The 23996-nt window shown below is 39.9% G+C and overlaps 1 long non-coding RNA gene across 1 annotated transcript; it reads left to right on the top strand.

Moving 5' to 3' along the window:
• The first annotated feature begins 1613 nt into the window (after window positions 1-1613).
• Window positions 1614-16450, top strand: LOC143817920 (uncharacterized). Its single transcript, XR_013224208.1, has 3 exons — window positions 1614-1709; window positions 12270-12375; window positions 16243-16450. It is a non-coding gene; the product is annotated as an uncharacterized LOC143817920 (long non-coding RNA).
• Window positions 16451-23996: the final 7546 nt, after the last annotated feature.

Here is a 23996-nt window from a genome sequence, read left to right as displayed (position 1 = left end):
TGAAACCCGAGACCCCAAATGACTCCTGGATTTGTGTAACATCTACTTCTCCATTCAGGAGGTAGAACAAGTTTTTACTGTTGTTTCATCCGAAAATTCCTTATATAAATAATCCTTCCTAATAATGTACAAGTGTACACAGCACTTAACCTTACTGACTTCCAACAAGCACTTCAGGGGGGTTTCCTACATAATGACCAGGGGGGCCTGAGGGCCTGCAAAGTGACAGCAAGACAGATCACAACCCATGTGGGTAAGGAAGCCAGGCCGAAGAACAAGCCATATACTATTGGGAGTTCCTTCCACCAAATCCAAAGGGAACCCATGAGTTTTTTTTTATTTTATTAGGCTTTCAGAACCTCTGTTTCCGATATTCCTTCTTCTACCTACATGCCGGATTCCATACCTTACATCCAGCCCGTCAATCGCTAGGCCTCCTCCCACATGGAGCATATCATCAGTCCTTTGGATTAGTCAATGTCAATGCCAAAGCCTCGGAGAGTGCTTTTTACCTATTTTTTAGTTGTGTTACAATAACAATATGGCTGCCTTTACGTCTTCCAATGGGGTTGTTCCTAAAAATGCTTAATGGTAAATCTGATCAGTTGTGCTCGCATAGGAGTAATTGGATCTGAGACACCTTATGTAATACTGGTGTCATGTCTGACGCGTTTTTGGTCCTCCTGATAATATGTGCATTATAGGATGGGTAGTCCTTCTCTAAGGCTGGTGTCACAAGTCCAACATACGAGTAGGGACCAAACCAGATAGGTTAATAGGCATTTATGATGCTGCTAAGTTTAGGTCAGGAGACTCGCAGCCGGTCAGGACTCGTTTGTTGGACGTCTGTGACCAACTTTGCCAACTATCCCAGAACATCTCGAAGACTTCTAGAAAAAGAGTAGACCTCTTGGGAGACCTGTCCAATCTCCACGTTCTGAAACTTTCCAGAAGACTTTTCTATGGATAGATTGTGGAAGAGTAATGGAAGGGGATGGAGGACCATGGACTGGAGAAGAGGACTTGCCCCTACCGGAAGACCTTGCCTAAAAGTTGACCGATACAATCTGACAGAAGATGAGAACGATCTCAGGATGCATCTCATGACTTCTGTTAGAGGCGTGGTGGCTTCATAGCTGTTTACTGCCCCCTTCAAAATTGCAAAAGGAGGAAAGGACTGTCGGAGCTTCGGACCTTTTTCTTGATCTCTTGGACGCTGATGTTGTGTTGTACGTAGGGAGAAAGGATACCCGGGTGAGGTCTACACTACTTTTGGGAATGGGGTCAACCCTCATAATCTATATATATAATTGTCTAAGGGTTTTTCCGTCTGTCTGTCTGTCTGTCTGTCCTGGAAATCCCGCGTCTCTGATTGGTCGAGGCCGCCAGGCCTCGACCAATCAGCGACGGGCACAGCATGGCAACGATGATGTCATAATGGAAAACCCGCATCTCTGATTGGTCGAGGCCGCCAGGCCTCTAACAATCAGCGACGGGCACAGTATCGACGTTGATGTCATAATGGTTGCCATGGCGACGATGATGTCATAAAGGTTGCCTCGACCAATCATATACTACGGGGACATGCATATTCTAGAATACCCGATGCGTTAGAATCGGGCCACAGTCTAGTAGATAATAAGGTGCAGTTATTGGGGCTGCTTTTTCATGTGAACCAGATGGGGGAGGAGGACAGCAAGTAAATCAAGGTATTTAGATTCCCTGTTAAAGGGATATTTGCCCTGGTTCAATGATGGAGCTACAATGGTAAAGTCCAGCCGACCGATGTCTAAGGCTTATGACTGCGCTGTTTGCTACATGTCTCGTACTCGTAGTGTGAGTCAGCACCAGTTTATCTGTAAATTCCAGTTCATATAACCTAAAAAGGGTTAAAGCATTAACACTTAGAGGGCTGCAAAATATCTAGCATAGTCTATGTAAAGCCATCGGGGGTTGAGGGAGGGGGGGCAAATTGTTTTCTCCGGCGCTGGAACCCACGATGCGCTCCTTTTCCCGTAAACGTTAAGAAAGGAATTTTGACCACAATCCGACACTCACACGTGGTCTAGTGGGAAAGATGGAGGACTCACAATAAGGCATCAGTCTTTTATCCAGTTCTTATGGCTTTCTTTAATGGAGCCCTTAAAGGGGATCATGGCTTCACCATCCCTTTAAAATTAAAGGACTCCCCCAATATGAACTGAGTACAGCCTGTACCACTACTTAAACCTTAGCGATCACTGGGAGGGACCAGGAAGCAAGTGTTCCATTTATGTACAGCGCCCCCAGAGGTGAAATGTAGGATTAATAGGTTTACATGCAATATTCGGGTATGTTGGGTCCCCCAAAGAGAAATATGGGGGTCCTGAATGGGAGACTCGCCTTCCTTCATATAGTATTGGTTACTGTGATTTTTGGAATGTTGGGAGAAAATAATATTATAGAATCCATGGACGTTATCCTCAGCTTTCGGAATGGAAAATCGATCAACTTTTACACAATTTTTGCTTCCTATAATTGAAGGACCTTCCTAATTAGCTCATTAGATTTAGATACGTCACAAGAACAGAGCAATAGTGAATGAGTACTATATAGGAAAATATATTAAATCCTACCAATAATCCATGCAATTGATTATCACTGACAGGAGAAGAGTGATATGCAAAAGAGGGGAGAGAAGGAGCCAACCCCCCCTCGTCCACCAAAGTGATGCCAAATGTGTCATAACCAGTCATTACCACTAGAGGGCACCAACAGACCTGCTTCCCAATGACAGCGCAGAGCCGCCACTGTGCAGCGCCTCACAGCCATAATACACAGGGAGCGCTAACTTCTAACACTAGTTAATGAGATGTTTCCAAATAACGACCTCCAATTGTCACATTAGAAGAGATCATCCCTCCAGGAACAACAGCCAGTGTATAAATCAATTTGTATGGACACAGTAGTAAAAATAAACTCATCCCTTACACAAAAGAGCCATCTGTGTGGGGGGCTGACTGCAGAGCCCACTCTAGACCCCAATTAAACCATTTCAGGCCCTGTGAAAATGACTGGGTTAATTTCAATTAACCCCAATGCTATTATTCGGTTGAAAAACATATTCTATCTATTATCTATCTATTATCTATCATCTATCTATCTATTATCTATCCATTATCTATTATCTCTCCTATCTATCTATCTATCTATCTATCTATCTATCTATCTATCTATCTATCTATTATCTATCTATTATCTATCATCTATCTATTATCTATCTATTATCTATCATCTATCTATTATCTATCTATCATCTATCAATTATCTATCATCTATCTATTATCTATTATCTATCATCTATCTTTCTATCTATTATCTATCTATCTATCTATCTATCATCTATCTATTATCTCTATCATCTATCTGTTATCTATCTATCCATTGTCTCTATCTATCTATCTATCTATCTATCTATCTATCTATCTATCTATCTATCTATCATCTATCTATCTATCCATCTTTCTATCTATCATCTATCTATCTATCTATCTATCTATCTATCTATCTATCTATCTATCTATCATCTATCTATTATCTCTCTATTATCTATCTATCTATCTATCTATCCATCTTTCTATCTATCATCTATCTATCTATCTATCTATCTGTCTATCTATCTATCTATCTATCATCTATCTATTATCTCTCTATTATCTATCTATCTATCTATCTATCTATCTATCTATCTATCTATCTATCTATCTATCTATCTATCTAGCATCAAAAACAGTTTCAGTTTCTTGAAATAAAAAATCCTAATAGAACACTGCTTTTATTCCTGGCTAATTGCTATATTTCTGCACTACAAACATAATAAAATGTTACTTTTTTCCCATTTAATAATTTAAGCAATTTTTTTTCAAAGAATTATCCTGTAATCTGTGAGCATTTAATTCCTTATTTCTAGCCTTGAACATAATACACTAAGATTAGAATTAGACAATGTTACTTCAGTATATAATAATGTGCTGTTATTTTCTAGTTTTATATACGGATTGTCAAAAGAAAAAAGCAAATAGAATAAATGTAATATAACAACTTTATTGTATGAAATATTCCTGTTTATTCTCCTCTCATTCAGGGGAATGATTACTTATACACTGTTTTATTGGTTTTTCCTATTATTTCTTTCTGATTGTTTACTATTATTTCATAAATATAATGTTAGGAAATTGCTATTATTTTAGTGCAAATTTTACTATTTAACTTGGTTATAAAAATCCATAAAAAGGTTCCAAATTATGACAAAAATATTCAATGTTTTCTAAGCAAGGAAAAAATAAAAGTAACTTAATATTAGTAAAATAATAACAAGAAAACACATAAAAGTCCTAATTTTCTGATTTCTTTCGAAACATTTATTGTCTAAGAAAATCCAGATTTTTACTTGTCATAATTTCATTATTTTTTTTAAAAAAAATTTATGCAAATAGTAAGGTCTGTTTTATATTTTCCCATAATAACAAGTAAAAATTGTAAACATATTTAATATTTTTATCCTTCTATATACAATATCTATACATGTATATCTATATTTATCTATCATGTAATGATAAGATATGTTGAAAATATATTGTTTTAAAAACAAAGAAGTATACAAGGCTTCTTATGTTTTTAAGCATGTTTTCTTTACTTTTTTAAAGATATTTTTGGATTTTTTTTCTTTTTCTTCACTTTTATAAGATTTTTTTTCTATTTTTTTGCATTTTTTTTCCAAGTCTTTTGCATTTTTAAAATATTTTAATAATCATAGCTATACATTATTTTAACATTGTCATCTGCAATGAGCTAATAAAAAGAGACTACTGTACATTTCTTGCATTTCAGATCTATGGTTTTAATATCTATAAACCTGCTTCCAATCAAAATGATACAAATTTTTCCCTTTTCCCTACGAAAACATAAATGGAAAATGTAATCGTAAGGAACTTTTTAATTTTTTTTTTTTTTTTAAATGGAAAATTGAATAAGGAATTTTTAAATATTATTTTTTTGCATATCAAAAACGTATTATAACGAATTCTTTTCATTTTATGCTGCTTTTATATATTTTGATCTTTTTAGAAAACTGATAGTTTCTTCCCAATTTATTACGTTTCCCTAAATCTTAAAAACAGGATTTAATTAAAAATAAAATGAAAATATGAAAATTTATGATTACAAATTACAAAAGAAAAAATTGCGGAGTTCTAGAATAAATTAGATAAAGCAAGAATGAAAAAAAAAAATTCTAAAATATGTATAAAAGTAAATGACATTGACGGGATTCACACTTTATAAGTGAGATGAATAAATATTGTATTGGTCGTATCTATATCGCATATACTTATTCAGAAAACATATAAAACATTTGATTTTAACTCCTTCTGAACCAACTTGCCCATTCACCTGATATACGCATGTTCAGAGGGGAGTTTAAGAGATTTTAGCGCATTAAGCCAGAGTATTATAGGGATAAATTGCAGAAAAGTGTTAGATCACAGCCGAATAATGCCGATTATCTCTTTAAAGCTGCATGAATTTACATTTATGGTCATGCAAAAATATATGTAAAGGGAAACTGTCAGCAGGTTTTTGCCAGGTAATCTTAGAGCAGTAGGAGGTAGGGGTAGAAACCCTGATTCCAGCGATGTGTCACTTACTAGACTGTTTTTTTTCTGCTTAAATAAGATCAAATGTTTTATCAGCAGGAGATTATCACTGCAGAGCTAAGTGTCTGGTGCCTCCTGGTCCAACCACGCCCCCAACAGTGATTGGCTGCTTTCTGTGTACACTGGCATGTTGACAGAAAGTGGCCAATCAGTGGTGTCGGCGGGGTTATACACAGCTCAGCATTTGAGCTCTGCTAGATCTGAAAACAGGGATTCTATCAGGTTTTTTTTTTTAAAAAAAAAAAGCTTCACACCTGTACACAGGTCATGCGCGGTGTTGTAGCGCTGCCCCTTTAGATTAACATCACTTCTGAAAAATATCTGCCATATTATTTTATACTGTACAAACAACTCCTTTCAGGTGGACTTCCCCTTTAACAACCTATATAATTGCAGGTCTGTATCAATAAAAACCGAACTTCCAGAATTTTATGGGATGTTAGAAAGATGCCCCAATGAAAATCTATAAAGGGGCACATGGTGAGCAGCACTGCTCTGGTCACCCAATAATTGTGTACTGTTTCTTTAAATGGACACAAACCACTTGTCTATTACACAAGTGAAAACCAATGACCACAAATCAGCGGCGGCAGGGGGGGGGGGGGGGTGCGCCATCAGATGAATGAGACACACGTGAGACCGCGCACACGGCTGGCAGAGAAATCCCGATATGACCTTTGTGTCATGGTTTATTAACCCCAGCAGTGCTGGCCCGCAGCGTAATTCATGATGTGCTGCATCGTTCTATAAAATAATCGAAGTTTAGGATCCTGATATATTATATCCGAGAGCAGCTGACCTGTATTATGTGGTTCTGCAGCAGCCGAGGTGCATTATGAGGTTCTGCAGCAGCTGACCTGTATTATGAGGTTCTGCAGCAGCTGAGGTGTATTATGAGGTTCTGCAGCAGCTGAGGTGCATTATGAGGTTCTGCAGCAGCTGACCTCTATTATGAGGTTCTGCAGCAGCTGAGGTCTATTATGAGGTTCTGCAGTAGCTGACCTCTATTGTGAGGTTCTGCAGCAGCTGAGGTGCATTATGAGGTTCTGCAGCAGCTGACTTGTATTATGAGGTTCTGCAGCAGCTGACCTGTATTATGAGGTTCTGCAGCAGCTGACCTGTATTATGAGGTTCTGCAGCAGCTGAGGTCTATTATGAGGTTCTGCAGTAGCTGACCTCTATTATGAGGTTCTGCAGCAGCTGAGGTGCATTATGAGGTTCTGCAGCAGCTGACCTGCATTATGAGGTTCTGCAGCAGCTGAGGTGTATTATGAGGTTCTGCAGCAGCTGAGGTGTATTATAAGGTTCTGCTGCTTCTTTTTTGTATGACATAAATTGTAAAAGTTACTTGACAGCTCCCAGGTTCGGGAGGTCTTGCCTGTATAGGAGAGATCCCCGTTTCGTGGTGATATAGGAGGACCCCCGATGGTAAGCAGCAGCTGACATGTACACGGTTATTTTAGACTCTGTTTACACTCCTGTTTTGACTCCTGTTCTGTACAGATCCCATTTACTTATGGTAAGGTTCATTCTGTTGTTGTCTCTGTTCCAGGGAAGGAGAAAACCTTCATTGTGAACAGAGGGCGATTTAGATGAGTAGATAGACGACCCTTTACATAATTGGTTAATTACGTTACAAAATTGGGGTTAATCAGCCCCGGCATTGAGACTGTTCTTCTCCTAAAACTCAATTTTTTTGTTTTTTCTTTATAATTTTGCACTCTGTGCAAGCCGGGGTGTGGCCTCCCTCTCCTGAGCTGGAAATTACACGTAAAGGCTTCCCCAGACTGGTGTCCACAGGTCGGGTCCCGGTCCTTTTGTCTGCCCTTATTCACACACTGAGGTCAACTCTGACACATGGTAAGGTTTTTAACCCCTTCACCCCCGGAGCTTTTTCCGTTTTTCCGTTTTCGTTTTTCGCTCCCCTCCTTCCCAGAGCCATAACTTTTTTATTTTTCCGTCAATTTGGCCATGTGAGGGCTTATTTTTTGCGGGACGAGTTGTACTTTTGAACGACATCATTGGTTTTACCATGTCGTGTACTAGAAAACGGGAAAAAAATTCCAAGTGCAGTGAAATTGCAAAAAAAGTGCAATCCCACACTTGTTTTTTGCTTGCCTATTTTGCTAGGTTCACTAAATGCTAAAACTGACCTGCCATTATGATTCTCCAGGTCAGTACGAGTTCATAGACACCTAACATGACTAGGTTATTTTTCACCTAAGTGGTGAAAAAAAATTCCAAACTTTGCAAAAAACAAAACAAAACAAAATTGCGCCATTTTCCGATACTCGTAGCGTCTCCATTTTTCGTGATCTGGGGTCAGGTGAGGGCTTATTTTTTGCGTGCCGAGCTGGCATTTTTAATGATAGCATTTTGGTGCAGATACGTTCTTTTGATTGCCCGTTATTGCATTTTAATGCAATGTCGTGGCGACAAAAAAAACGTAAATCTGGCGTTTTGATTTTTTTTCTCATTACGCCGTTTAGCGATCAGGTTAATGCTTTTTTTTTATTGATAGATCGGGCGATTCTGAACGCGGCGATACCTAATATGTGTAGGTTGGGGTTTTTTTTTATTGATTTATTTTGATTGGGGTGAAAGGGGGGTGATTTAAACTTTTATATTTTTTTTATTTTTTTCACATTTTTTTTTACTTTTTTTTTTTACTTTTACCATGCTTCTATAGCCTCCATGGGAGGCTAGAAGCAGGCACAGCCCGATCGGCTCTGCTACATAACAGCGATCATCAGATCGCTGTTATGTAGCTAAAATGCAGGTGTGCTGTGAGCGCCGACCACAGGGTGGCGCTCACAGCCACCGGCGATCAGTAACCATAGAGGTCTCCAGGACCTCTATGGTTACAATATACAAGCATCGCCGACCCCCGATCATGTGACGGGGGTCGGCGATGCGCTCATATCCGGCCGCACGGCCGGATGCGGTAGTTAAATGCCGCTGTCTGCGTTTGACAGCGGCATTTAACTAGTTAATAGCGGCGGGTGATCGCGATTTCACCTGCCGCTATTGCGCGCACATGTCAGCTGTAAAAAACAGCTGACATGTCGCGACTTTGATGTGCGCTCACCGCCGGAGCGCACATCAAAGCGGGGGTCCCGACATGTGACGTACTATACCGTCACATGTCGGGAAGGGGTTAATATTTTGACAGCATAGGACCGTCCTGATCAGGTGCACCTTGTCGACGGTGGGTGGGATTTACTAAGAACCATGAGTTATTTAAATGCGCTTTTGCTTTTTACTTATTCAGTTACAGCAGGGTTTTTGCTCACTTTGTTCCTTGCAGGTTTTGTATCCTTCTCCTAAAAATGGTAGCGCTACATATTTATTATTTAACCCTTCCTTGATATGTGGAGCTGCCGGATGTCACGTCCCCACCCATGTCATATTTGTGACCTAAAGACTCAAGGATCGTCACGTATTTTCTTACTCCTCAAAACCCACCACTTTAATTTCCACCTCGGCATGCTCTTTAGGGCTTATTTTGACATTTTATTGACATTTCTAGATACCCCAGTGTCGGGATGAATTATTTTAGTTTTGTATATTGCTATTATTTTTGGCATTTACAAATAATGCAGTAACTATTTCAATGTGTCTTTGAGGAACACAACCCTTTTGTTTTACCGTCAGTGGGGACAATACGGGCAATGGAGTAAGAGAATGTATACTCATCAGGCTGGACCCGTTACGCCGCCCTTCCCCAATTGTCCCCCCACCCGAATCCAACACAAGCGACGTTAATGCTAAGTCAATAGATGTGAAAAGCTTGTTAGTACAGGCCAACTTCCCCGGCGCTCTCCTCTGTAGGTCTGGCTTTGAGCAGTAATTGTTTTCAGAGAGCGATGACTTCAAGCCAAAATATTAGTCTCCAGCTTAGTTTTATTATCCAAACCTTAAGTGGCATATGAACCCCCCGCCATTCAGTGCTGCGCTCCCACACACACTACACTTCCGTCAGATGGCAAGAAGGGAATTCATATTTGTACTCCTAACGGGGGGAACATGGTTCTAATAAGTGCTGAAAAGTGTTTTATATGAAGCCGGCACGGACATAAAACCGTCAGAACGCTTTAATATTTATCTAATTAGTGCGAGGGATGGAAGGAGATGAAATCGCTCATTTCCTTGTTAAAGTAAGACTGTCGGGAGAAGCGAAGGGGAAATATGGAGACGATCAGGGGAAGAAAAATAGTATCCATTGATCAGTAATGACTTCTGTAGGTTGCGTTGAGATTAGCAAGATGATCAACACTTCCATGGTCAAGTGTCCACTTCGTTACTCCGTAGATTCCATCACAGTGTGAACTTCACACTCGAATTCCAGCACCTTTTTCGATTTACTAGGTTCTTTTCACATTATGCAATTGCAAAAGAGGTGCCATAAATACCAGCGTTTGAGTTTTTTCAGCCGATGAAGTTCTCACTGTTCTCATCGGAGTACAGAGTATCGAATGGGATACAGGACAACATAGTGCGGCTCTTTGGCTATTCTCTAGTTGTGTTCACTAGGGGGCGATGGTGGCCAGATTTAGAACTATAACACTATGGCGCCCCCTCCTGACCTGGGTAGGTATAGCTGCAATATATTAATGCGGAGGCAGGTTTACAGGAGCAGATTTTTGCCCCAATAAGCAATGTTCACTGATATTTCCAAGTTGATCGGCACTTGTTTAAAAGCCTTTAAAATCAATCAATGCACACGGAAGGGAAAAATAACAATTAATACAATTATACGGTCCTCATACAGTTCACATATTATTGGCAAAATGTAATCAATGTACTGCCAACAATGATGATGGAAACTTTTTGCTCGTTCGTTGGCCGATCGATGTTTACACAGCCAATGAACAGGAATAGAGATGGACCCGTGGAAGTTCGGAATTGTTGAGTTTGCCCAAACTTTATTTCAAAGTTTGGTTCGGGTACCAAAACTTGACCCCGGACCTGAACCACGTATAAGTTAATGGGGACCCGATCTTTGGTCCTGTAAAATGGTCATAGTAAGGGCTGTGGGGCTGAAAAAGGAAGCAAAATGGGGGTAAGAGCAGAACAATTTCCCTGCAAACAAATGTGGATAGGGAAATTACTTAAAATGAGATATAATAAAAAAAAAATCTTGAACCAGGAGGCTGAGGTTCAAGTAGAGGAGTAGAGCAGTGCCTTGTGTGTGTATTTTACTTTACTTGTTAATAAATAACTGAAAAAAATGATGTGGCATCCCCCTTATTTTCACACAGCCAAGGGAAAGCAGACAGCTGGGGGCTGGTCTTATTATGCTGGGAAGGGGCCAATATCCATGGACCTTCCTAGACTATTAACCCCTTCACAACCGATAACGTATTGATATGTCAGCGATCGCGTTCCTGCATTTGATGCAGGATTCGGCATTACTAACCCCTGGGCTTGATGCCAGCTGACATTGGCACAGCTAATGGATGAGCCATTTCTGGGGCAGTTGAGGGCTGGTCTTATTATGCTGTGAAGGAGCCAATATCCATGGACCTTCCCAGCCTATTAATATCAGCCCCCAGTTGTCTGCTTTGCCTGAGCTTGTTATTAAAAATAGGGTGGACCCTATGTCATTTATTTAGGGCCTCCACCATTTTTAATAACCAGGAAAGGCAAAACAGGCAGTTGGGAACTGATATTAGTAGGCTGGGAAGGTCCATGAATATTGGCCCCTTCCCAGCATGATAAGACCAGCTCACAGCTGTCTGCTTTCCTTTGGCTGGTTATTAAAAATATGGGCGATACCACTTAGTTTTCTTTAAATTATTTAATTATTTATTGTACAGTGTCCCTCACTTGAGCAGCGTCGCCACCCGTAATCTGGCAGTTATACAGGTCGGTTCATGGATGGGGCCGGCCAACCATAGCCATACCAATACTTGGCATGGCTGTGATGGCTCTGGAAGTGCCCACAGCTTAAAAGCTTGTTAATTGGCTGCGCTGCAGCCTTTCAACAAGCATTATTGAGCATCCGAACTCCGAGCAGTAATATGGACTTCTGAGTTCAGCACCGTCCTGTCCGAACCTCGAACTTTACCATTCTGGATAGCTCATCCCTAAACAGGAGTGATCACAATGATCGCGTTCTAACCAATGCTCATTCAGACAAGTAATTCCCATGTAAAAGGGTCTTAGATCATATTTGAAAGTACATTATATATTGACTCATAGACTTCCATTCCAATGTACTCATATCTAGTCATTGATAGTCATATTTATATAAAGTGTGCCGAATTTGTAGTTGAATCTTGACCACTGTCTTTGAACACCACGCAAAGCCCTCTGCTAAATAGCAGAGGGTGCAATTCAGTTGCACACTTGGAGAATGGTGCAGCATAGTATATATAAAAATTAGTACTAGTGATGAACTAAATCTCCGAGCACTAAAAAGTACTCGGAGGTCACCCGAGCGTGCTCGAGAAATCTCGAGTAACGAGTATATTCGCTCATCACTAATTATTACCCTTTAAAGAGCTATTTGACACCATGATAGATCTTAAACTACGAATTTACTAACTAATTTTCACCTCCCATTCCATGTAGGCAAAAGTGGAATAGGTTCCTTTTTCCAGGGATTGCATAATACCCAAATGGAATCTTGCTAATGGTATTACATATTTGCTGACTCTGAGGTACGCTTTTCCAGCAGGTAAGTGTAAAGGTAAAATTTATTTTCACCATAGCTACACCACATTTTTCAGGACACACCTACTATAAGCCTATTCCTTGCCTCCTGGATGTCTCATCTACACCCCCTTCATGTCTCTTCCACACCTCTTCCATGACTCCTTAACTCCCCCTCCATTATTTTTGATTGATCTACTCATGACTATTTCACACTTCCTTGATTACTTTTTTATATCCTCTCCTTAATTCTTCCATACCCTTTCTATGATTCTTTCATACTTCCACACTTCTCTATGACTCTTACATAGCCCCTCCATGATTCTTCCAAAAGGCCTCCATGACTCTTCCATACTCCTCTATGACTTTTAAAGAACCACACCATGATTCTTCCATTAGCCCTCCACGACTCTTCCATAAGTCCTCCATAACTCTTCCACACTCCTCCATGACTCTTCCAAAAGCCCTCCATGACTCTTCCATACTCCTCTATGACTCTTTGATAAACCCTCCATAATTCTTAAATACTTCCTCAATGACTATTCCACACTCCTCTATGATTCTTCCACATTCCATCCATGACTCTTCCATACTCTCTCGGTGACCTTTGCATGCCCCCTTCATGAGTATTCCACACTTTCACTATAACTTTTCCACACCTCCCCCAAGACTTTTCAATGCCCCATTCATGACTCTTCCATGCCCCGTCCATGACTCTTCCATACCCCCTTCATGATACTTCCACACCTACTTCATGACTCGTCAACACTTTATCCATGGCTTTTCCACGTACCCTTCATAAGTATTCCAAGAGCCATAAAAAGAAACCTTTGGGACTTGGCACACATCATGGTGATTTTTCAACTCTTCAGAGGGTCTAGGAGGTCTCCACTTTTGCCCTGAGAGTTGGCAATTATAGGTACATAGTGTAAGCGATCATACAATGAGTTGCCTTGACCACATACATATCGTATACAATGAGTTGCATTGACCACATACATATCATGAGATGTCTTGACCACATACAGTGCCATAAGGTGTCGCTATCATCTGTAAATTCCCTTGAGTCTTCACCTCTGTAAAATTCTGCTTTTCTCAGTTAGCTTTTTCTGATAACAACCTATGCGACATCAGTTATCGTTCTAATAGGGATTGTCACCTTATCTTCCAAAACAAACTTCTACATTGGGATATCTACAGTCCCGTTTTGCAATCCAAAAATTTGGGAAAATCAGAAACTCATGAAAAGATGGGTAAGGGCAGCTGTACCGATTTCACCAGAAACGATTACTGGCTGCTTAGAATTAGAGACCTTTACAGAAGTGGCGGACTCAAGGACATACTCTTAACGGGTGATTTTAACTTTGCATTTGATAATTTAAAAAATAAGATAATAATTTGGAAAAGTTTTCTAAATATATTTAAAATGCCGGTGTGGACTATAATCCTGGCTGTACTACAGAAGTAAGACTTACTTTTGCTTCCGTAACTTAAAAAAAAATAATCAAAAATCAAATCCCCTTTTGTACCAGATGCCACATAATAAGCTCCGGAGGTGGGGGACATATACTGTATATTTTGGTAACCCTGGGGGGCCAAATAAAATAAAACAAATCCAGCAATACAGAAAAGAGCCTTTCTGATCCTGTAGGTAATGAATTACATTGTACGCTCCTGCAGGATGGCTGTATCTGCAGCTACTAGGTTTATTTATACTGCAGATTATATGACATGGGCACGGGTCTCCTTACAGGAGCTGAGGCAACAGGCGTCTTCCATAGCAAGAAGGGCAATACGAGGTATTGTAGCCCAGCACCCGCTACTGATTATATCCAGATTCCAAAATGACGGAACCGTAAACCTCATTAAGTCACTTATAGAAATGTTGAAATGTGGAGCTGCTCATGGCACGTGAGGTTGACTACTATGTATATAGGGGAGGGTTGTGATCCAGCTGTAAGTAATCCCATGTCTGTGTACGAAATATGTAATTCACCAGGTTTTACCCGAACCAGCTGATATGGGATAAATCACCGAGGATGGCGTCCAATTAACAGCGGCATACATAGATTCAAAAGAGCAGACTTGGCCCTCATTATGGTGCCAAGTTTTGCCATCGAGACATTAGATTAAAATAATCTGAAATGGCTGATTTTTACCACAATGAACTATCGCTGGCTGCTCCAGCAGCCGACCTACTAACTTTCGTTATTGTTCTCAATGGTCAGACATGTTTGATTTTTTCGCTCAATATCAAACACTGGCTACGCTATTGACTCAAAAAAAATCCAATATTGGCCAAGATTGTCTGTACTGTATTTTGGGCCAATCATGAACAAATACAACCCCTGGCAAAAATTATGGAATCCCCGGCCTTGGAGGATGTGCATTCAGTTGTTTAATTTTGCAGAAAAAAAGCAGATCACAGACATGGCACAAAACTAAAGTCATTTCAAATGGCCAGGGGTTGTATTATTCAACCAACTTCAAAGATTCAGTGTGATGGGGAAATCAGGGACCACCTCGATATATTCTTATAATTGCACTAGCTCCATATGACAATACGTTGACCAAAACAGAGAGTTGTTGGCACCATACCAGGCACCCGGTACTTGGAGTTCCAGCCCTCGCCCCTTGTTTTTGTAATATTCCCTTACGATGATAGGACGTTCTGTGGGCTGTCATCATAGTTTCATATGGGGCAGTTCAGTTCCTGGTCTAGACTGTGGCGGCCGAATGCCTTTTTCTACCTTATCGTAAAGGTCTCTATGTCATAAGGAATGTGAGGTCCTGTCAATAAGCAAAAAGTGGACTGAGGGAGTTGCCTTGATTCTTGCAACAGACTCATTATTTTTGCCATCCCGATCTAGACATACTTTATGTCTATCTTGACAACCCCAGTTCTGTTTGCTCCCATTTCCTGCTGGTAGAGGCTATTAGTGGTGGGGGCCATCCACACACTGTGTGCTTCCTATAACCTATCAAAAGATTATTTTGAATGTAGACCCATCAACATTGTCAATAGGTGAGCCATACAAAGGTGGTTACAAGGGGGTTCATACCTTAACTCACAAAATTATAGCTCTGCAGGGTCAAAATTGTCCGTATTGACTACTAAATCCTTTAAAGATATTAGCCTGACAATTAAGACTAGTGTTTTGAAGATCACTTTTCTGGCATTAACACTTTGATGCCTCAGCCCATTGTTTTGTTTGTAAGGGAACACTTAACCTAGGGAAACCTTGTTTCCTTCATAACAGATCTCCATGCATGGTGACAGCTAATGGTGGCCAAACTCGTTAGTCAAACTGATATTTCATCTGACTCCACTCATAATATCGACTGCCGAGGGTCCATGTTTGTTTCAGTAGAAGGAGGCAACAAGCCACTGTCAGACTCCAATAAAGAACTGGACATGTTAATTCCAGCATGACTAATCCTTTTTTCTCCCAACATCAGAAGCCTAGAGAAAGCCACAAAAACATTATTTGCTGATATCAAACAACACTGCGGATTCTTAAAAGCTTCACCCTTGTGGACATACATAGATGAAAGTGTCAGGACCCAAAGATTTGGAAGGACCAGCCAAAGATCTAATGTTTAGGGGCAACTCAACAGTTGTTCAATGGAAGACATTGGAAAAATGTAAGATGTGGCATGTTGGACTTCGACATACCCAATACAAGAGCTAAGGGGCAGAAAAGCTAACTAATGTGTATGGGCAAAGGGGCAAAATAAAGTAGCTGGGTGTCAAGGACGGTGGAAGATGGATACGTTTTGAACGTGTATAAAAACAAAAATATTTCATGGATAACCGGCCATAAGACAACGCGTTTCAAAAGTGGACTTCTTTACCAAGGTAAATGGCTGGCACTTTGATTTTATCTTACAGACGGGGCGCTTCTTGGACCATGACGACGAGGTGCAGGCAGAAAAGGATCTATAACATGCTTCATTACCTTTGTGCCTAAACCCTAGCACAACTCATACAGGCGAGCACCTGACTATGTATATGTTTCGCCATATTATTGTAATTTAGAGGAGCACCATTGTTCTTTGTTTAATTGGTATCAAAACTAATGTGTATGTCAAATTTAGGCGTGTCACAGAAGACGCCATGATCTTTACCTTTCTGTATCTCTACGGAATGTCTGGGAAGGAGAAGAAACAGTTGCTAGGGATGCGAGAACCTATGTGCCAGATTGCAGATCTGTAGCAAATCTTTAAGAATTAGTAGGGAAGATATTTGCTCACATCCCTTAGCTTTCAACCCCAGAGACTTTATTTTGTAAGGATCTCTTCCTCAGCACTACAATAATAGGACACGTAAGAAATTCAGGAGTCTTAAATGATAGATACAAAAATAAGAAAACAAGTTCAAATTCATTTATATGCTAATTCTACTTAATTTTTGCCATTTTTCCATTTTGGTTAAAGGGGCAGAATTTGTTGATTTATCTACGATATATAGAATAGAAATGTTATAGAATGAGAGAAATAACTAATTTGATTAAAAAAAAAGTGATGAATATATAAGTAAAAGTATTTTAGCCCCTAAATATAATCTTTAAAAATATATATGCCTATCACTAATTAAAAAAAACTGCCTGAAAATAGTGACATGAACGTAATAATTAGATGAAGAGAAAGAACACAAAAATGGGGAAAAAATATATAAAATGAAAAAAAAATGATGATACTAACAGTATAATGCAGTGGATGAAAGTGTAATAATAATATTAACTATTATATTATAATTGCATCATATACAGTATAAAATAGTAAAAGAAAATTCTTACAAAGCAAAACAAAGCAAAAAATTGAGAATAGTAATAATACTGATTACAAAATACTAATAAAATGAAAAAGTTCAAAAAAAACAAAACAATAATGACAGTAGTAGCAATGCTGACTGTGATAAAATAATAAAAAATAAAATAAAAACAATACAAATGTTTAAAACAAATAGATAAAAAAAAGCAACAAAAAAGCACAAATAAATATAAGTGGAATAATACACAAAACCAACTGTGAAAAATGCACAAACATTACCAAAGTAGCCGGCATGTGCCCTGTTCTTCCTCATCAGGTACATCGCCCATGAAATAGTTGATGCCATCCCAAACTGCCCGTGATTCATGGCTGCAGGTTACACTTGAGCCTCAGCCAGACACCGGGCACTGTGAACTTCTACTGAGCCGAAGGTGCTTCATGCTCCTCATTTTGCTTGTTAACTGCCCCAGAAATCATTATTGAGCATAAGCAAATGGAGAAATGACGGCCGGTCACGCTTATTTATTTATTTTTTGGTGCCTAAACCAAACTCACTGGAGACTTCACTTCTATTTAGCCCGAGGCATCTTCAGACCAGAAACTTTCATTTGGCTGCTCCAATGATTTTTTCTCTCTTTTTTTTTTTAATGTATTCTGCTTCACTTACTTTCTTAAGTCGAGTTAGACACTTATGTGAGAGGGAGGAACAATGTTGTTTCCATTATTGGTAGGAAAACACGCCTGATAATTATTTGCAAATTATTTCTTTTTTTGAGGATCTACGGCATTTGCTTTTTAGATTCTCAATTAGTCTATACTTGTATTTTACACTGTTAGGAAACCTCATCCACACAATCAATGCTCACACGTAACAATAATGTAAAGATTTTCCAAAAGTACTGCCTCCACGTCCTATTTTATGGTCATGGGTTGCACCACATCTTATATTTCTAGCTTTTCCTTTCTCCTTTACTCATACAAGGCCTTAGCTATCGGTGGTGGACAGATAAATTGTTGGGTCTGGACCCTCAATGTCGCAACTCTGTTGTTGGTTGTCCCAAGTCCGTGGGCTCCATCACTGTCCCTAACGCTAGGGGGAGCCCTGATCCATGGATTACTTCTGATGGTGAAGAAGCCATGGCCACGTACCTTGCCTTAGCTCCTGAATCTGCCCTCAGCATTCTGTAATACACTAAACCAGAATAACAAGGTCATACGAACAGGGGTAATGAAAAATATCATATACCAAACATACAAATATGCTCACACAAACAACAGAGGAATGCATCAGGAAGTGGAGGATGGGGTTAAGCCAAAGTAGGAGAAGAAAGGGAATTATCACACACTCAAAACATAGCAACAGTAATAGATAACGCCACCAAATGCCTTCGCCTTTAATAACCAACAGCAACCTCCAGCCATGCAGCATAAGCTATCTGACAATGAGTGCTAGCCAGGGCCCAGATTATATAGGAGTGGCTAACAGTGAACAGCTGAGATCCTTAATGCTGGAAAGCTTCCAGGAGCTCTCAACTGATCAGATTAAACCCTGCACTGCTAAAAGAAACTTTCGAAGGTGAAGTGCTTCTAATCAGTGTAGGAGTACGAGAAATTAGACTCTGCGGTCTTCTCGCTCCTCTCTGTCGCGGTAAACCCATTACACTCTCATTGAAACTTTACTGGAAGCAGTCTAGACCCTTGTACCTGAATAGCCTTATGGCCCCACATCGGAAATGACATTGGGGTCTTCAATGTTGACCTGTGCGTGAAGGGACAACTTAAAAATGTAACACAAGATGGCAGCCATAGTATTACCAGTAATAAGTTTTAGCCCTCAGGGCTTTTATCGGTTGGTGCTAGGTCAAAATCATGGTATGTACCCCATATTGATACCAATAAAAACTACAGCTCGAAAAAACGAAAAAACAAACCCTCACACAGCTCAATTGATGAAAAAAAATAAAAAAAAGTTATGGGTCTTGAAAAATGGCTACACGAACAACAATGTTTTGTTTTACAAAATTCTGAATGGTTTTTTTTTTTAGTTAATAAAAAAAACTATACAAATTTGGTAACACTGTAATCATACCGATCCGGAGAATCATCTTGTCAGAGGTTGTTGACTGCACAATGTACACCGTAAGAACAACCCCCACAAAAAAAAACAATGACAAAATTCAAGGGCAAAAATGAAAATTGGATGCATCAATAAAGGGTTTTTGTGCAAGTCCCCTAGTGAGACTATAATAAAGAGTAAAGAATATAAAAAAAATTAGAAAAAAACCCCAAAAAACACAGAATTGATATTGTCATGTCTGTAATAACTCCAGCAATAAAAACTTAACTGTATGGTAAATGCCGAATATATATAAAAAAAATCCCCAAATTGCTTTTTCTGGTTAATCTGTCTCCCCAAAAAATGGAACAAATTGTGATGAAAAAAATCGCATGTATTCCTAAATGGTAACCATAAAAATGTCAAATCTACCTGCAAAAAACAAGCCCTCTTATAACTCTGTGGATGGAAAAATAAAAAAGCTATGGCTCTCAGAATATGGCAAAAGAAAAGTATCGCCAAAAATAATACAACTTGTACTCCACAATTGTACCCCTACACGGCTGTGTCCTCAAGGTTCAAAATAGTTTTTGTGCTGAAGGGGTTAAATACTGCACTCTTATTACGGCCATTGTGCTACAGGGGTAAGAATGAACCCTTCCACAGTGACTTATGGAAGCAAATATTAATTTATGGATCACGAGGAGCAGGAATTTGAAACAGAGAGTGACATGGCGCAGGCTGGAGTTGGCATCCCTTATTCAACTCATCAACTGACTTTGGTTGAGCAAGAAAACATATCGATGATCCACCCGTGATGTGTAGACAGGGCATCGGACCGTGGCCCCTGAAATTACGATGGATTCCAGCATGAGGGTGAACAGTTCGCACTGTAATTATGCATTCAGTGCTGCTGGATATGGTCTGCTGAAGTGTGGAGCATTAGCCATAACCTCATCCTCCGGCCGCCTGTCTGACCCTTAGTGGCTTACCATTGTGGATGATGAATGAGCAAACTCCCAGCATGTCCTGTGTCCACAATACCACATGTAACCGCTCTTCTTCAGTACTATCATATATTACAGAGACATCAATTCTTACTTCTCTCTGCACGGAGCTTTTTTAAGGAGCACTTTGCAAAAAAATCCGTATTACATATGCATATCCTGCGGTCATACAGTAGAAATCTTCCATAACACAGAAATACAAAAGTATAATGGTGTAGTGTAACCTGGACAAGGCAAGTAATGAGCCCCCTAAAGCAGTAAAGATGCCCCTAAGAACAAATAATGCACCGAGTGCCTCCTTTATGAAAGTACCTCCTTAAAAAGTAATGAAGTAATGAGTTCTCACTCCAAAAGTAATATTACTACAAAGAAAAAATAAATTTTATACTCACCAAATTCAAGGGCTTGGGCCCTCATGTCCCTTATAACTGCTACTATGTCGCCTGCTCAAGGAAGCTGAGATCTTGGAGATCTTGTATGTGGTTGACCTATAGGACGGAGAGTGGTGGGACACAAAGCCCATGGCTCCCTCATCTTCTATGGTATCCAACCTTACCAGCATCATGTTGACACCTATAGAATTCAAAATGGGATTCGCCCAAAGAAACAGATGATAACCACTTTCAAGTTTGCATCTGACCTGGCCATCGGGAAACACCAGTGGAAGATATGTCCATTTCAGGGGGAAATATAGTAGACATGACAGCCATTCAAAGGAATGGGCATCATATTAAACATAGAGGGTTTAGATCTAAAAGGGCGAGACTTATTTCAGTAAGTACTAATCTGCCGTAGTTTCCTGGAGAAAAGGCATTCAGTGTTGCTTGGTCTCATTATTTTGGTGTTGGGTGGTGGGAACTTGTACCAAACTCCGATCTATAGGTAAAACCCATTATTATCAAACAGGGTGGGGTGTGGGATCGACCTAAAGGTCATTGTAAAGGTGTAAGTAGGGGGAAATAATGAACCTTTTTTACCCTGATGTGGACGATTTTGGTCTCCTTTCTCGTCTACGTACATCAAATCCTTTCTAGTTAATAAAAGGGAAACCTAAATGGACTCTATACTGTTCATAAACTTAATTTGGACTTTTGGAAAGGGGACTAAAGGACCCCATACATATCGGAAATAAATTGATGCACCCGTTGGTTCTGATGAGAGCAGCCAACTATCTAATGTGTATGGGGTCTCCTGATCCCGAGGAGAGAAGCATCCGGTATTGGCCATTGAAAATACTTTTACACTCTCTGAAAACAAGCATGTGTATGGGGGTTGAGAGAGAAAGTGTTGACCAACAGTTATGTAAGGGGTATGGGTGCCATTAAACATTTTAAGACAGGTGACATTTTGGACTATCTTTGTGGACTTTGACCATTCTTAAAGAATACAATTGAAATCTTCATCCAGAATTGGGGGAGACTATCACTGTTGACTTAGAAAAATATCAATCTGCGATCGCGAGATGTAAAATTCTGTTACTAATTAAAGTCTACAAAGATAAAAGCTTCAAGTGTGGATGAGGAAGCCTGCAGGCATCTCCTTGCTGCTAACTGTTTCCTTCTCAAGACTTTGGGTTGAGCAAGTTTCTTCGATGGGTGATGGGGGCTGATATGAGCCAACATTAACTATTTCTACAACGGTTTCACAATCCTAGTAACAGACGAAAGTTCGGGGAGGACTTTGTGTGTTTCATCAAGTCTCTAAGCCAGGTGTTTCCTGCTTGGGTAGATGCATTATAGACAGGGGGACCAGTGGGAACCTTCTGCTGTGGAGCAGATAAGAGCCATCCACTGCTGTCTATCAGTCAGAGGGGATTAGCACCTATCACTGGGACACAGTATTACCCTGCAGACAGGCACAAGCCTTTGTTGCTGAAACTTTTCATCTCCTTATCAGAGGCCTGTCATCTTCTTAACACTTATGTGTGTGCACATGGTGTATTTGATGACATAAAACATGCTACTGGAAGCCATTCACTTGTCATTACAACATACATAAAGCACAAAGAGGAAGAAAAATGTAAAAAAAAAAAAATGTTAAAAAAGTTCTAAAAAAAACAGCCCCCAAAACCTAAAATAAAGTTTAATCAATAACTTCCCACTGTTTTTCTTTCATGTAATTTTTTTGTCTTATATCATGTGAATATATAAAAAGTTGCATATGACCTTTAAAATAATGCTCTATACTGAGGCTTCCACAAAGAGATTTCTAAACCATGAACTAATACAAAAAATATTCAAGAAATATTGGACTTCCAGAAATTGCGACACTATTATACCACAGACAACCCATAGAAGGATGCAAACATTTTTTTTTAGCACTGTGTTTTCTAGTCCTTTTATATTTTATGTTTTCTATTTTAAGAAATTTTTATTTAATGCTCCGAGGTAGAAAAAAAAACCTATTTGGATGCTATTAGCATTGGGTTGTGTAATCCAATTTGACGTGGCCACAATAGTTAAACATTGGCCTAATTTGTGACATGAATTCAATGCCTCTAACATTTGGCTGCCGAGGTGGACTTGGACAAGATGGTATGATGACTAAGATCCATATTGAAGCACTGTGGGCTTCTGATTTTGTGTGGAGGCAAACAATGTGAAAGGACTGGTGAGGAGTAATACAACGTACTTGACAACTCTCCAACAGAAAAAGGGACCTCACGGACTCTTGGAATAGTTGGCAATTTTTCTGGAAGCTGTAGAAACTTGTATACATATTAGATTCATGCACAAAGCATTGTCCTTTATAGGTGCCTTAATGCAAAGTTGCAGGCCATTCAGTCTCTGGACAGTGGGCCAAAAATACCTTTAACCACGACAATGGCATGTCACCCAGTGACTGTCATATTACACCTCTGGGACTTCCAGGTGATTTATATGATTTTTTTCTAAATGACTTAAAAAGTTGGCGGCTACTTCCCAGTGGACCTGAAAATTGGACTCCATAACCCCAAGTATGAGGTGTCTTCAGAGCCCCATCATGAATGGAGTTGAGATACATATGTTCGACCTCCGTTTCGTTGATTGTCAACCGCACTGTCAGAAATGTTCCAATGTCGTTGTTAGGCTCATCTTGTGAAGTGGACTAACTAAGCCCAAGGTCCGGGTGGGCACATGGACCCTGGGCATTAGTGCAGCTAACAGGATGGTGCATTGGGAACGAGGATGAGATACCCTCAGGAATCTTGGGAGCAGAAGGATGTAGGAAGTGAAGTCAGCAGGGCAGAAGGGATAGATGCAGGTCAGCACGGTGTTCACAGGAGGTGGAGAACACCAAACTAGAATCTTGAATAACAATCCGAAGACAAAGATGTGTGTCCTAACATGCCTTAAAAGGCCTAGGGCGATGATGTCACTGATCCACACCAGACAACCTGCAAAACCCGATGTGTGTCCTAATGGGCCTTAAAAGGCCTAGGGCGATGATGTCACTGTCACTGAACGGGCAGCACGGTGGCGCAGTGGTTAGCACAGCAGCCTTGCAGCGCTGGAGTCCTGGGTTCTAATCCCACCTTGGACAACATCTGCAAAGAGTTTGTATGTTCTCTCCGTGTTTGTGTGGGTTTCCTCCCACATTCCAAAGACATACTGATAGGGAATTTAGATTGTGAGCCCCATCGGGGACAGCGATGATAATGTGTGCAAACTGTAAAGCGCTGCGTAATATGTTAGCGCTATATAAAAATAAAGATTATTATTATCCATGCCAGACAACCTGCAAAACCCGATGTGTGTCCTAATGGGCCTTAAAAAGCTATCCCCTATTCAGTCTAATTATCATCTTCAGGCTTTTCACCTTTGAGCCAGG

This window comes from Ranitomeya variabilis, chromosome 3 (genome assembly GCF_051348905.1).
Source record: "Ranitomeya variabilis isolate aRanVar5 chromosome 3, aRanVar5.hap1, whole genome shotgun sequence".
NCBI lineage: Eukaryota > Metazoa > Chordata > Amphibia > Anura > Dendrobatidae > Ranitomeya > Ranitomeya variabilis.
The sequence above is the reverse complement of the archived record's forward strand: the minus strand, read 5'-3'. Positions and strand labels throughout refer to the sequence as shown.